The sequence below is a fragment of the Nomascus leucogenys genome, chromosome 10 (genome assembly GCF_006542625.1).
Source record: "Nomascus leucogenys isolate Asia chromosome 10, Asia_NLE_v1, whole genome shotgun sequence".
Lineage (NCBI taxonomy): Eukaryota > Metazoa > Chordata > Mammalia > Primates > Hylobatidae > Nomascus > Nomascus leucogenys.
The window spans coordinates 88278204-88292781 of NC_044390.1; the positions used below are offsets into that span (position 1 = coordinate 88278204).

The following is a 14578-nucleotide window of genomic DNA, read 5'->3' on the forward strand; positions in this document are numbered from 1 at the left end:
TAAATTTTTTTTAGACAAAGTCTCACTGTGTTGCCCAGGCTGGAGTGCAGTGGCATGAACATGGCTCACTGCAGCCTTGATCTCTTGGACCTAAGCGATGCTCTCACTTCAGCCTCCCAAGTAGCTGGGACCACAGGTGCACACCATCATACCTGGCTAGATTTTTAAAAAGTGTACAGATAAGATGGGGTCTCACCATGTTGCCCAGGCTAATACCAGTTCTATACACCAACAAAGAATATTCTGAAAAAGAAATCAAGAAAGAAAACTCATTTACAATAGCACCAAAATAAAAATAAAACACACAGAAATAAATTTACCAAGAAGTGAAACAGCTCTACAAGGAAAACTATAAAACATTAATGAAAGAAATTAATGAGGACACAAAAAATGGAAAGATATTACATGTTCATGGATTGCAAGGATTTTATTGTTAAAATTATAATACTACCCAAAGCAATTTACAGATTCAATGCAATCCCTATCAAAACCAATGACATTCTTCACAAAAAAAGAAAAAATATATAAAATTTATGTGGAACCACAGAAGACCTCAAATAGCCAAAGCAATTCTGAGCAAAAAGAACAAAGCTGGAGGCATCACACTATCAGACTTCAAAATATACTACACAGCTATAGTAACCAAAACAGCATGGTACTGGCATAAAAACAGACCACATAGACAAATAGTATGGAATAGGGAATCCTAATATAAATCCATGAATATGAATTTACAACTTTTTTTTTTTTTTTTTTTTTTTGAGACAGAGTCTTCTTGCTCTGTCACCCAGGCTGGAGTGTAATGGCACGATCTCAGCTCATTGAAACCTCCACCTCCCAAGTTCAGGCAATTCTCCTGCCTCAGCCTCCCAAGTAGCTGGGACTACAGGCATGCGCCATCATGCCCAGCTAATTTTTATATTTTTAGTAGAGACAGGGTTTCACCATGTTGGCCAGGCTAGTCTCAAACTCCTGACCTCAGGTGATCCACCCACCTCAGCCTCCCAAAGTGCTGGGATTACAGGCATGAGCCACTGCACCCAAACTTACAACTAACTCATCTTTGACAAAGGTGCCAAGAACACACATGGGGAAAACATCAGTCTTTTCAATAAATGGTGCTGGGGAAACTGGATAAATATATGCAGAAGAATGAAACTAAACTATTCTTGTCTCTCACCACACACAACAATCAAATCAAAATGGAAGAAAGACTTAAAACTTTTTGGAGGCAGGATCTCGCTCTGTCACCCAGGCTGGAGTGCAGGCGCATTATCCTGGCTCATTGAAGCCTCGACCTTCCTGGGATCCAGTGACCTTCCTGCCTCAGCCTCCCAAGTAGCTGGGACTATACAGACACACACCACCATACCCAGCTAATTTTTGTATTTTTTGTAGAGATAGGTTTTTGCCATGTTGCCTAGGCTGGTCTCGAACTCCTGAACTCAAGTAATCCTCCGCCTTGGACTCCCAAAGTTCTGGGATTACAGAGCTGCGCCACCATGCCCAGCAAGACTTAAATCTAAGATCTGAAACTACGAAACTACTAGAAGAAAACATTGGGAAAATGTTCCAGGACATTGCTCTAGGCAAAGACTTTTTGTGTAGGACCTTGAAAGCACAGGCAACCAAGGCAAAAATAGACAGTTGGAATTACATCAAGCTAAAGAATAAGGGAAACAACAAAGTGAAGAGATTGATGCAGGGCAGGTGAACCCCAAAATTAGCCCGGGAGGGTTCTTGGCTTTGCCCAGGAAATAATTCAAGGGCAAGCTGGTGGTGCTAGGCAGCAACTTTTATTGAAGCAGCCGTGTACAGCAGCAACACAGGTACTGCTCCCTGTTGAGCAGGGCCACGCCATAGGCAGTGTGCCCAGAGCAGCAGCTCAGGGGCAGTTCTGCAGTCCTGTTTATACCTACTGTTAATTATATGCAAATTAAGTGGTGAATTATGCAGAAATTTCTAGAAAAAGGGTAGTAACTTCCAGGTCGTTGAGCTGTTGCCATGGAAGGGGGCAATAACGTCCAGGTGTTGCCATGGCAACAGTAAACTGACATGGCACAATGGTGGCCATGTCTTATGGAGAGATGCTTTTGCCTCTTCCCTGTTTTAGCTAGTCCTCAATCTGGTCTGATGTCTGAGCCCTGCCACTGGCATCAAGTCCCACCTCCTACTTCAAGACAACCCATCGGATAGGAGAAAATATTTGCAAACCATCTCACAAGGGATTAATAACCAGAATATATAAGGAGCTCAAACAACTCAATAGCAAAAAAACAAATAATGCAATTTAAAAATGGGCAAATGATCTGAACAGATATTTCTCAAAAGCAGACATTAAAATGGCCAACGTGGCTGGGTGTCGGTGGCTCATGCCTGTAATTCCAGCACACTGGGAGGCCAAGGTGGGAGAATCACTTGAGGCCAGTAGTTCAGGACAAGCTTGGGCAACACAATGTAATTCTGTTTCTACAAAAAATAAAAAATTATCTGGGCATGGTGGCATGTGCCTGTAGTCCCAGCTACTCAGGAGAGTGAAGCAGGAGGCTTGCTTTATCCCAGGATAAAGAAGCTGTGGCATATAAACATTCAGCCATACAAAAGAATGACATCTTGCCGTTTGCAGCAACATGGATGGACCTGGAGACCTTATGTTAAAAGAAACAAGCCAAGCACAGAAAGACAAATATCGCATGTCCTTACCCATCTGTGGGAGCTAAATAAGCAGATCTCATGAAGGTGGAGAGCGGATTGATGGTTACCAGAAGCAGCAAAGGGAAGAGGGAAAGGGAGATACGAGGGAGAAAAAGAATATATGTAACTGTATTTATTAACACCAATTTTCACTTAAAAATGGTAAAGATGGCCAGGCACAGTGACTCACACCTATAATCTCAGCATTCTGGGAGGCCAAGGTGGGAGGATTGCTTGAGCCCTGGAGTGCAAGGTTACAGTGGCCTATTATAAAGCCACTGCACCCCAGTCTGGGTGACAGAGCGAGATCCTGTCTCAAAAAAAAAAAAGGAAAGCCAGGCACAGTGGCTCATGCCTGTAATCCTAGCACTTTAGGAGGCTGAGGAGAGCAGATCACCTGAGGTCAGGAGTTCGAGACCAGCCTGGCCAACATGGTGAAATCCCGTCTCTACTAAAAATACAAAAGTTAGCCAGGTGTGATGTCAGGCACCTGTAATCTCAGCTACTCAGGAGGCTGAGGCAGGAGAATCACTTGAACCCGGGAGGCAGAGGATGCATGAGCCAAGATCGCGCCACTGCACTCCAGCCTGTGTGACAGACCGAGACTCCATCTCAAAAATAAAGAAAAAAAAAAGAAAAATAAATAAAGGTAAAGAGATAAATTATATGTGTATATTTTACCTCGATAAAAAAAGAAGAGTGTTGCTAATTTCCACATTTTTGAATTTTCCCATTTTCCTTCTGCTATTCATCTCCAGTTTCATTGCACTGGATATTCAATACAGACCCTTTTTGGGCTCTTTTATATAATACCTTGTTCAGATCTATTCGCTTATATTTTCTCTTTCTCCACACACAGAAAAAGCCAAGAATTTGTCATTCTGACCCTGATTTGGCTTTCTCTGGGAAATCAAGTCCCTTTTCCTACAATATAAAAAGCAAAGGCTTGACAGAGCCCTGGCTTCGCTTTCATCCATCTAAACTGTTTTCAATTAAGAGTTTTACCAATGAGGTCTGTTTAGATCCAGCAAAGAGAAGAATCTGCTGACAGTCACATGGAACAAAGGCAACTAAAATAAAAGCCCATTCTTGGCCCTGTGATTATTGGGTACATCAGAGTATGTTATCCATGAATTCAGTATACCTTTATTGGAAGATACTGCTTATTGAAAGAGTGCATGGGCCGGGCATGGTGGCTCACGCCTGTGATCCCGTCACTTTGGGAGGCCAAGGTGGGTGGATCAATTGAGGTCAGGAGTTAGAGACCAGCCTGGCCAACATGGTGAAACCCCATCTCTACTAAAAATACAAAAATTACCTGTGTGTGGTGGCGGGCACCTTTAATCCCAGCTACTTGGGAGGCTGAGGCAGGAAAATCACTTGAATACAGGAGGCAGAGGCTGCAGTGAGCCAAGATCATGCCACTGCACTCCAGCCTGGGTGACAGAATGAGACTCAGTCTCAAAAATATATTTTTAAAAAAAAAGAGTGCATGGAATTTTGATTCAGAATGACTAATGCAAGTTATTTGTCATATTCTAGTATAATACTGGGCTTTAAAAAATAAAAATTTCTGGGCTTCTAGACAAAAAAGCGCAAGTGACATAATAAGGGAAAGAAATTAGAATCTACCTTTTTGAGAGGAACACTTTGTACCTGAGGAAAATGGAGTACATATTTAAGAAAAGAAACTGTAAGCCATGAATGTTATATCCAGCAAAACCCACATTCAGGTAGAAAAGACCCTGACATGCCATGCTGTGACAGAAGACCTCAGGTGCTATTATTCCCATGATCTCCTCCAGAGAAATAATAAACTTCAGACAACAAAATGCCTAGAAAGACATTGACACAGGGCAGATCTTGAGTCCTAAATTTGCTACTTGTATAAACAAGACGAAATGAGGGTGATATGAGAGGTGTGGGTCCCCTCCCAGGATCAGGTTCACAGGGTGCTAAGACCTGTTTGCTGCTCTTTGCTGAGTGTATGATCTGTCCACAAAGAGTATCTATAAATGTCTTACAGGAGCAAATTAATCCGGGCATTTACCTAGGCAGTCCTCCGGAGACTGGTGCCCTGGCTAGTGAAACAGGTACAGATGAAAGAGAAGGTCTGTAGGACTGCACAACGAAAAGACGGAGTCCTGGCTGGGCAAGGTGGCTCACGTCTATAATCCCAGCATTTTGATAAACTGAGGCAGGTGGATCACCTGAGCTCAGGAGGTCGAGAACAGCCTCGCCAACATGGTGAAACCTCACCTCTACAAAAATACAAAAATTAGCCAGGCATGATGGCAGGTGCCTATAATCCCAGCTACCTGGGAGCCTGAGGCGGGAGAATCACTTGAACCCAAAGGCACAGATTGCAGTGAGCCAAGATGGCACCATTGTACTCCACTCTGGGTGACAGAGTGAGACTCTGTCTCAAAAAAAATAAAAGAAAAAGAAAGAAAGGAAAGAAAGAAAGGAAGGAAGGAAGGGAGGGAGGGAGGGAGGGAAGGAAAGAAAAGAAAGAAAGAAAGAAAGAAAGAAAGAAAGAAAGAAAGAAAGAAAGAAAGAAAGAAAGAAAGAAAGAAAAGCAGGGTCCCATGTACCTGGGCCCTGTGAGGAGCCAGAGGTCTGATGACATGGAGTAGTAGGGGGATAATGGCGACCCTGTCCCTCTACCTGAACCATCAATATGATCCAGCCAGGAGGCCTGCACATTAAATATGGACAACATCCTGGAGCTCTTTTCTTTTTCTGCTAGTAATCACTATTCTCTCTACCACCACCACCACCAAACTTTGCCTGTGCTTTTCAATTAAAAAAAAAAAAATCACAGAGGATGGAGCAGAATGGCTGAATAGAAACCAACACCATTTGGCTAGGTGCAGTGGCTCATGCCTGTAATCCCAGCACTTTGGGAGGCCAAGGCGGGCGGATCACGAGGTCAGGAAATGGAGACCATCCTGGCTAACACGGTGAAACCCTGTCTCTACTAAAAATACAAGAAAATTAGCTGGGTATGGTGGCAGGCGCCTGTAGTCCCAGCTACTTGGGAGGCTGAGGCAGGAGAATGGCGTGAACCCAGAAGGCGGAGCTTGGAGTGAGTCAAGATCGCACCACCGCTATCCAGCCTGGGCAGCAGAGCGAGGCTCTGTCTCAAAAAAAAAAAAGAAAGAAAGAAAGAAAGAAAGAAAGAAAGAAAGAAAGAAAGAAAGAAAGAAAGAAAGAAACCTACATCATTTGACCCTTCACAGGAACACCAAATTTTAACAGCTAACTACACACAAAAAGCACCATCGCAAGAACCAAAAATCAGGTGAACAATCGCAGTACCCGGTTTTAACCTTATATCGCTGAAAGAGATGCTGAAGAGGGCAGGAAAGGCAGTCTTGAGTTGCTGACGCCGCCCATCCCCCACCCCCCAGCAGCAGCCCCGTGGCACAGAGAATCGGTGTGCTTTGGAGAGCGAGAGCACAGCGACTGTGAGACTTCGCATTGAACTCGGTGCTGCAGTGTCACAGCAGAAAGCAGAACCGAGGTGTACTTAGCTGACACTGGCTCACACAGGGAGCGCTTGGACTGGCACTCACCGGAATTGCCCATCTTAGCAGTTGGAGCTTGAGTTCTGGCAAGCCTTGCCACTGCGAGCTGGAGTGCTCTGGGGCCCTTAGCAGACTTGAGGGGCAGTTTAGGCCATCAGGACTGCAATTCACAGGCAAACCCGAGTGCCGAGCTGGGCTCACAACCAGTGGACTGTGGAGTCGGGGGCACACAACCTCCTGAGACATTAGCTGGGGCAGCTGAGGGAGTTCTTGGGCCACCCCCCCGCTCCCACCCCTGGCAGTGGCCATGTGGCACAGACAGATCTGTGCACTTGGGAGAGGGAGAGCTAACAACTTGGGGACTTTACATTGAACTAAGTGCTGTCCCATCACAGCAGAGACCTGGAAGCATTCATCATCTGCTGACTAAGGAGCCCCTGGGCCCTGAATAACCAACAGCCATAGCCAGGTAATATGCTGCGGGCATCTACAGCCAACTCAGCTGGCTGAGTTCTTTGCCTCATGGGGGCCGTGTGCAATGGCTGCAAACAGCAGCTTCCTTGGTGGTGTATGCAGCCTGTTTCTTGTATGGGCTGCTCTAAGGGACCTTGGAGACAGGCCCTTCAGATGGACGTTCGTGTCTCTGACCTTGCACTACCCCAATGTAGGCTCCAAACACGTACGCAAGGTGCTTTTGGAAAGCCCTGGGGCACTGTGGCCGGGGTTCACATCGGCCAAGTTATCATGTCCATCCGCCTTGAACCCGGAGAACAAGGAGCATGTGATTAAGGCCCTGCTCAGGGCCAAGTTCAAGTTTCCTGGCTGCCAGAAGAGCCACAACTCACAGAAGTGGGGCTTCACCAAGTTCAATGAAGATGAATTTGAAGACATGGTGGCTGAGAAGTGGCTCACCTGAGATGGGTGTGGGGTCAAGTACATCCTCATCGTGGCCCTCTGGACAAGTAGTGGGCCCTGCACTCATGAGGGCTTCTGCTGTGCTGCCCCTTCTTAATACTCACCACTAAATCCTACTTCCCGTCCACCTGTGGGCACTGGGCTCTGAGACATGCTGGCTTCAGGTGTGATCCAGCACATTCCCGGCTGTGGTGGCTACAGTGAAAGATGCCTTCTGTTTGAGAAAAGCAGGAGGAAGAATAAAGGGGACCTTGTCTTGCCCCTTAGGTACCAGCTCAGCCACAGTGGGGTAGAGCACCAAGCAGGCTCTTGGGGTCCCCGAGTACAGGCCTAGGCTGTTGGTCAGCATTTGCGGACCTGCCCTGGACCAAGGGGAGCCCACTGGCTGAAGGATGAGTCACAGGCCTGATAGCATTCATCACAGGCTGCCTGAAGAGCCCTCAGGCTTTTCGTGAACATCAGCAGTGGCCTGGCAGAACTCCTTGTAGGCTGGTGGAAGTGGTGGCCACAAGGAGAGGTTCCTCTGACTGAGGAAAGGGGAGTGAAGAGTGGGAAGGACTTTGGCTTGTGGTTTGAGTGCCAGCTGACCTGCAGTGGAATGGTACATCTATAGAATTCTATTCTATCTTAGAATAGAATTCTAAGTTTTATGACTTCAATCCCTGGCTCCCAGACAGCATCTCTGGACCCACCCAGAGCCTGGGGGAACTCACTGCCCTGAAGGGAGGGACAACACCCTGGCTGGTTTTGCCGTCTGCTGATTGTAGAGCCCCAGGCCCTTGAGTGAATTCAGGTGGTGCCAGGTAGCAGTTCTAGCAGACCTTAGGTGGGACCCAGTGCTGGGCTGCTTCAGGTCTGAACCAGTGCAGTCCCAGTGGTGATGGCCACAGGGGTTCTTGTGTCCTTCCACCCCCAGTTCCAAGAGGCCTAGCTTGGAGAAAGAGAGAGAGACTCCATTTGTTTGGAAGAAAGTAAGGGAAAAGAACAAGAATCTCTACCTGGTAATGCAGAGAATTCTTCCGGATCTCATCCAAGACCACTAAGGCGGTACCTTTATGAGTCCGCAGGAACTACAGTGTTATTGGGTTCGGGGTTCAAGTCCCTTTGAATACCTGGAAAGCCTTCCCAAGAATCACAGGCACAAACAAGCCCAGACTGTGAAGACTACAATAAATGCCTAACTCTTCACTGCTCAGACACTGATGAATATCTATAAGCATCAACACCACGCAGGAAAACATGATCTCACCAAACTGAATAAGGCACCAGGGACCAATCCAGGAGAAACAGAAATAGGCAACCTTTCAGGCAGACAATTTGAAAGAGCTGTATTGAGGAAACTCAAAGCAATTCAAGATGACACAGAGAAGGAATTCAGATTTCCTATCAGATGAATGTAACAAGGAGATAGAAATAATTAAAAAGAATCAAGCGGAAATTCTAGAGTTGAAAATGAAATTGACATACTGAAGAATGCATCAGAGTCTTAATAGCAGAATTGATCAAGCAGAAGGCTGGGCGTGGTGGCTTACGCCTATAATCCCCACACTTTGAGAGGCTGAGGCAGCTGGATCACTTGAGGATAAGAGTTCGAGACCAGCCTGGCCAACATGGCAAAACCCTGTCTCTACTAAAAATACAAAAAATTAGGCTGGGCCTGGTGGCTCACGCCTGTAATCCCAGCACTTTGGGAGGCCGAGGTGGGTAGATCACTTGAGGTCAGGAGTTCGAGACCAGCCTAGCCAACATGGTAAAACCCCATCTATATTAAAAATACAAAAATTAGCCAGGCAAGGTGGTGTGCACCTGTTATCCCGGCTACTCAGGAGGCTGAGGCCAAAGAATCGCTTGAATCTGGGAGGTGGAGGTTGCAATGAGCCGAGATCACACCACTGCACTCTGGCTCAGTAAACAAAGAGAGACTCCGTCAAAAAAAAAAGAGTTTGAGACAAGACTGGCCTACATGGTGAAACCCCATCTCTATTAAAATTACAAAAGTTATCTAGGCATGGTGGGAGGTTGAGGCAGGAGGATAGTTTGAACCTGGGAGGTGGAGGTTGCAGTGAGCTGAGATGGCACCACTGCACTCCAGCCCAGGCAACGAAGCGAGATTTTGTCTCAAAAAAATACCAAAAACCAAAAACCAAAAACATCAAAAGACTATGAAAAACAGTGATTGGATGTTTGGGGTGTGGATATCGGAATCTGGAGCTGGGGACAGGTGTGTCATTTGATAGTCCCTTTTGAGAACCACTGTTGAGCTAAAGCTATTCCAGTTCCCTAGGGGATTGCTAATAACTGGTGCAGCTGCTGAGACAGGGAAAGGGGCCTAATTCCTTTTGCAAAACAAGGAGCAATATTTGTATGAGAACTCAGTACATTTCATCACATAAAAACTGCAAAACGCCAGGCTCTGCCATTTTTAAGCTAGTATTTCTGGGAGTCCACCAAACAGCCTCTAAGATGGAACTGATTGTGAATACGCTGGTGCCGGGTGCAACGGCTCACACCTGTAATCCAGGCTACTTGGGAGGCTGAGATGGGAGAATCACTTGAAGCCAGGAGTTCGAGGCCAGCCTCGGCCTCTCCAAAAAAAAAAGCTGTAAGTCAAAATGATATAGCCTCTAGAAGCCACAGTTTGCTCATTTATAAACTGGAGGAGAATAAGATGAGAATTGCTTGATATTGAGGATCAGAAAGTGCTTCATGATGCATAAAGCGGATAATGGATTATCAATGCTTTGCTGCTCAGACATACAGCAATGGGTTCATACCATTCTGAGAGTCTGAATTTAGGATGTGATGTGACCAAAATTACCAGTAATTTTCTTATGCTTCTGAGGCTCTGCTTCCTCATCTGTACACTGTGGCAAGACCTTGTTCTGACTATGCACTGAGCATAAAATAAGGCTTTTTGAAAAAGAGGATGACACTGACCACTAATTAATGATTTCAATGTTCCCGTCCAAGGTCAGACAAAAGCGACGCAGATCCATAGAGAATGTTGGTGCAACACTGCCCTCTGCTGGTCAGTAGCAGCACCACCATGGTTACAGAGAAAAAGGTCTTTACAAACGGATTCCTGGGAAACTGAGGCAGAGAGGGGAAGGGATTTGCCCAAGGGCACAGAGTTAGCTTTGGACAAAGTGATGGCTCAAACTTGAGATTCCTGATTCCTAGTTCTTTCTAGAGGGAAAAAAATAAGGGCTGGAAACTAGTGGATTGTGGTTTCACTCTCACTAGGCTCTGCATGGCGTTTTAAATAGGCTGATTGGAATTTCTCTCTCCTTTTCTTCCCTTGCCACCCAAACTGCTTGGGTTTCTTGTCCTTTTCTTCATCCCAGGATAACCATCTGTGTGGCCCCATAAGGCCCAAAGTCCTCTTGGGTGCTGGGTGCTTTACAAAAATTACCTTGGATCTTTACAACTGCTTTGTAAGTTAGGCCAGGAAACTAAAACTCAGAGAGGTTACGACACTTGCCGGAGGTCCAACAGCCAGTAAAGCATGGAAGCTGGGATCTGAGCACTCACTTGAGACCCCAAAGCCCACAATCTATTTGCCACCAAAAAACAAGACAAAGCAAAACACCATGGTAACTTGTGTTGAAAAAGACGGATCTTGTGTTTTGTTATTTCCCCAAACAGTATTTGTTGGGCAGACACACGTGTGCGTACAGGGCAGCAGTCAGGATGGACCACAGGCCCCCACACCATGAAACCCTTTAGACTCTCCCAGAGAAATAAGGGGAACTGAGCCAGGTGCAGTGGCTGGTGCCCATAATCCCAACTTGGGAGACTGAGGCAGGAGGATGGCTTGAACCCAGGAGTTCAAGACTGCAGTAAGCCATGATTGTGCCACTGCACTCTAGCCTGGGGGACAGAGTGAGACTGTAACTGAAAAATAGAAGGGAAGGAAGGAAGGAAGGAAGGAAGGAAGGAAGGAAGGAAGGAAGGAGGGGAGCCAGGCACAGTGGCTCACACCTGTAATCCTAGCACTTTGGGAGGCCAAGGCAGGCACATCACTTGAGCCTAAGAGTTTGAGACCAGTCTAGGCAACATGGTGAAACCCGTCTCTACAAAACATACAAAAATTATCTGGGCATGGTGGCACGTGCCTGTAGTCCCAGCTACTCGAGAGGCTGAGGTGGGAGGATCACCTGAGCCTGGGAGGTCAAGGCTGCAGTGAGCTGTGATCGCCCCTCAGGACTGGAAGTCCTCCTGGTCTGGGTTCACATCCTGCATTTCTGAACACTACTGTGTGCCAAGCCCTGGCAAATCTTATTTCTTTTAATTTGATAACACTGTGAGGTCGGTACAATTATTATCGCCATTTTACAGGTGAGCAAATGGAAGCTCTGAGACATTAAGTATCTTAAAAGCAAGAGTTGTGGGCGAACCCAGGTGTTGATAATTTGCCAGCATTTGAAGTGATGCTTCATGGTTTTATTCCTCCCCATTTGCAGACAGGAAAACCGAGTTACAGACAAATGAAAGTGACTTACCTCAGGGCCTTTGCATGTGCCATCCTCTCTGCCTGGAATGTTCTTCTCAGATATCACCTTGGCATCCCCTATCACCTTCTTAAGGTCTTCACTTAAAAGCCATCATCTGGCCGGACGCGGTGGCTCACCCTGTAATCCCAGCACTTTGGGAGGCCAAGGTGGGTGGATCACGAGGTCGGGAGATCGTAGACCATCCTGGCTAACACGGTGAAACCCCGTTTCTACTAAAAATACAAAAAATTAGCTGGGCGTGGTGGCAGGCTCCTGTAGTCCCAGCTACTCAGGAGGCTGAGGCAGGAGAATGGCGTGAACCCGGGAGGCGGAGCTTGCAGTGAGCCGAGATCACGCCACTGCACTCCAGCCTGAGCAACAGAGCGAGACTCCATCTTGGAAAAAAAAAAAAAAAGTCATCATCTTAGGGAGGTCTTTTCTGATCACCCTATTTAAAAGTTCAGGCTGGGCGTCATGGCTCACACCTGTAATCCTAGCACTTTGGGAGGCTGAGGCAGGAGAATCACTTGAGACCAGGAGTTCAAGACCAGCCTGGGCAACATGGTGAAACCCAGTCTCTGTAGAAAATACAAAAATTAGCCTGGTGTGGTAATGCGTGCCTGTGGTCCCAGCTACACAAGAGGCTCACGTGGCAGGATCGCTTGAGCCAAGGAGGTTGAGGTTGCAGTGAGCTGTAATTGCACCACTGCACTCCAGCCTGGGTGACAGAGTGAGACCTTGTCACAAAAAATAAAAATAAAGGCCAGGCATGGTGGCTCACGACTGTAATCCCAGCACTTTGGGAGGCTGAGGGAGGAGGATCACAAGGTCAGGAGTTCAAGACCAGCCTAGCCAATATGGTGAAACCTCGTCTCTACTTAAAAATACAAAAATTAGCCCGGCATGGTGGCATGCACCTGTAGTCCTAGCTACTCGGGAGGCTGAGGCAGGAGAATCACTTGAACCTGGGAGGCAGAGGTTGCAGTGAGCTGAGATTGCGCCACTCCACTCCAGCCTGGGCGACAGAGTGAGACTCTGTCTCAAAAAAAATAAAAAATAAATAAAATAAAAATAAGTTAACTCCATGCTTTTAAATCAGTAACAAAAAGACAAATGACCGAAGTCAAAAGTGAGCAAAGGACTGTGTAAGAAGATATATACACATGGCCAATGGGCACATGAAAAGATGCTCACCACGTGATGATGTGCATTAGAGAAACACAGATCAAAACCACAGGACACTCGACTTCCTATCCCTAGGATGACTGTTATTTTAAAAATGGAAAATAACAAGTATTGGTGAGGAGATGAAGAAATTGGAACCTTTGTATATTACTGATAGGAGTGTAAAATGGTGCTGCTGCTGTGGAAAACTGGCCATCCCTAAAAAAGTTAAACATAGAATTACCATATACCCAGCAGTTCCACTTTTAGGTTTTTACCCCAAAGAATTGAAAATGGGGACTCAAGTAGATACCATTTTTATTTTTATTGTCTATTTTTAGTAGAGATGGGGTTTCACCGTGTTGGCCAGGCTGGTCTCGAACTCCTGATCTCGAGTGATCCACCCGCCTCAGCCTCCCAAAGTGCTGGGACTGCTGGCGTGAGCCACCATGCCTGGCCTCAAACAGATACTTGTAACCTAAATGTTCACAGCAGCACTATTCACTATAGCCAAAGATGGAGGCAACCCAGATGTCCCTAAACAGATGAATGGATTAACAAAATGTGGTCTATCCATGTAATTCAATTTTACTCAGCCATAAAAAAGAATGAAAGGCACATGCTACCACATGAATGAACCTTGAAAACAAGGTAAGATTCTTGTGAAAGGAGCTAGTCACAAAAGGCCACATAGTGTATGATGCCATTTATGTGAAATATCCAAAAACAGACAAATCCATACAGAGAAAGAAAAGCAATGGTTACCAGGGGCTGGAGGAAGGGGGAATGGCTGAATGGGTATGGGGTTTTCTTTTGGGATGATGAGAATGTTCTGGAACTAGACAGAAATAGTGGTTACATAACATTGTGAATCAATTAAATGCTGCTCAATTGTTCACTTAAAAAAAGTAGAGATGGTGTCTTGTCATGTTGCCCAGATTGGTCTCTAACTCCTGGGATCAAGCAATCCTCCTGCCTCAGCCTCCCAAAGTGCTGGGATTACAGGCCTGAGGCACTGCGCCGGCCAATTGTTCACTTTTAAATGATTAATTTCATGTTATGTGAATTTCACCTCAATGGAAAAACTCAACCCCAAACATGCCTTATCTTCCCTCCCTACCTGATTTTTCTCCTAATGCACAGGGCCCCTCACATATGGTATGTCCAACCTATGTGTCCATTGTTCATCTTGCTTCTTTAAAATACAAATTCCAACAGGGTAAGGATTTCATCTGTTTTGTTAACTCACATAGCCCAAAAGTCTCTGGTACTCAATAAATATTTGTTGAATAAATGAATTAGATAGGGTGTTGGTGATGAAGAGAGTTCCGCTGCCATCCCTGCCCCCATCTCTAATTCTAACGTTCTAACGGGCTCTTGACCTTGGAGCCAGTTAACAATGATCCTGTCTGGGTTCATTTTCCCTCCTTTTCCTGAAGAGCAGCATCCACAGGCCCTCACTCAGCTCAGCCCCTTTCAACCCTTCTCTGCTGAGAGTTTGAGATAAAGGGGGCCACGAGAGAAGACAATGAATCCATCACAATGTGTGATGAGCTGTCTGCCCTGTGGCTTCCCACAGCAATTTATCATGACCTGGAACCACAGCTGTGAGGCTGGGTGTTGCCCCGCCAGGACCCCACTCCCCAGCTGCTTCAGAGGGAACCTGTCCATACCTATTTAATGAACAGTTGCTCAGATGCAGCCCTGTCCCAGGCGCTCAGCCAAATGACACATGAACTATGTAATCATTCATTCATTCGATGATTCATTCAATGATTGATT

The 14578-nt window shown here is 46.1% G+C and overlaps 1 non-coding gene and 1 pseudogene across 1 annotated transcript; one reads left to right on the forward strand and one right to left on the reverse strand.

Annotated features, from left to right (window-relative positions):
• Positions 1-3570: 3570 nt before the first annotated feature.
• Positions 3571-12020, reverse strand: LOC105740359 (annotated as a pseudogene).
• LOC115837126 lies at positions 6712-6844 on the forward strand. The gene has a single exon (XR_004032160.1). It is a non-coding gene; the product is annotated as a small nucleolar RNA SNORA70 (small nucleolar RNA).
• Positions 12021-14578: the final 2558 nt, after the last annotated feature.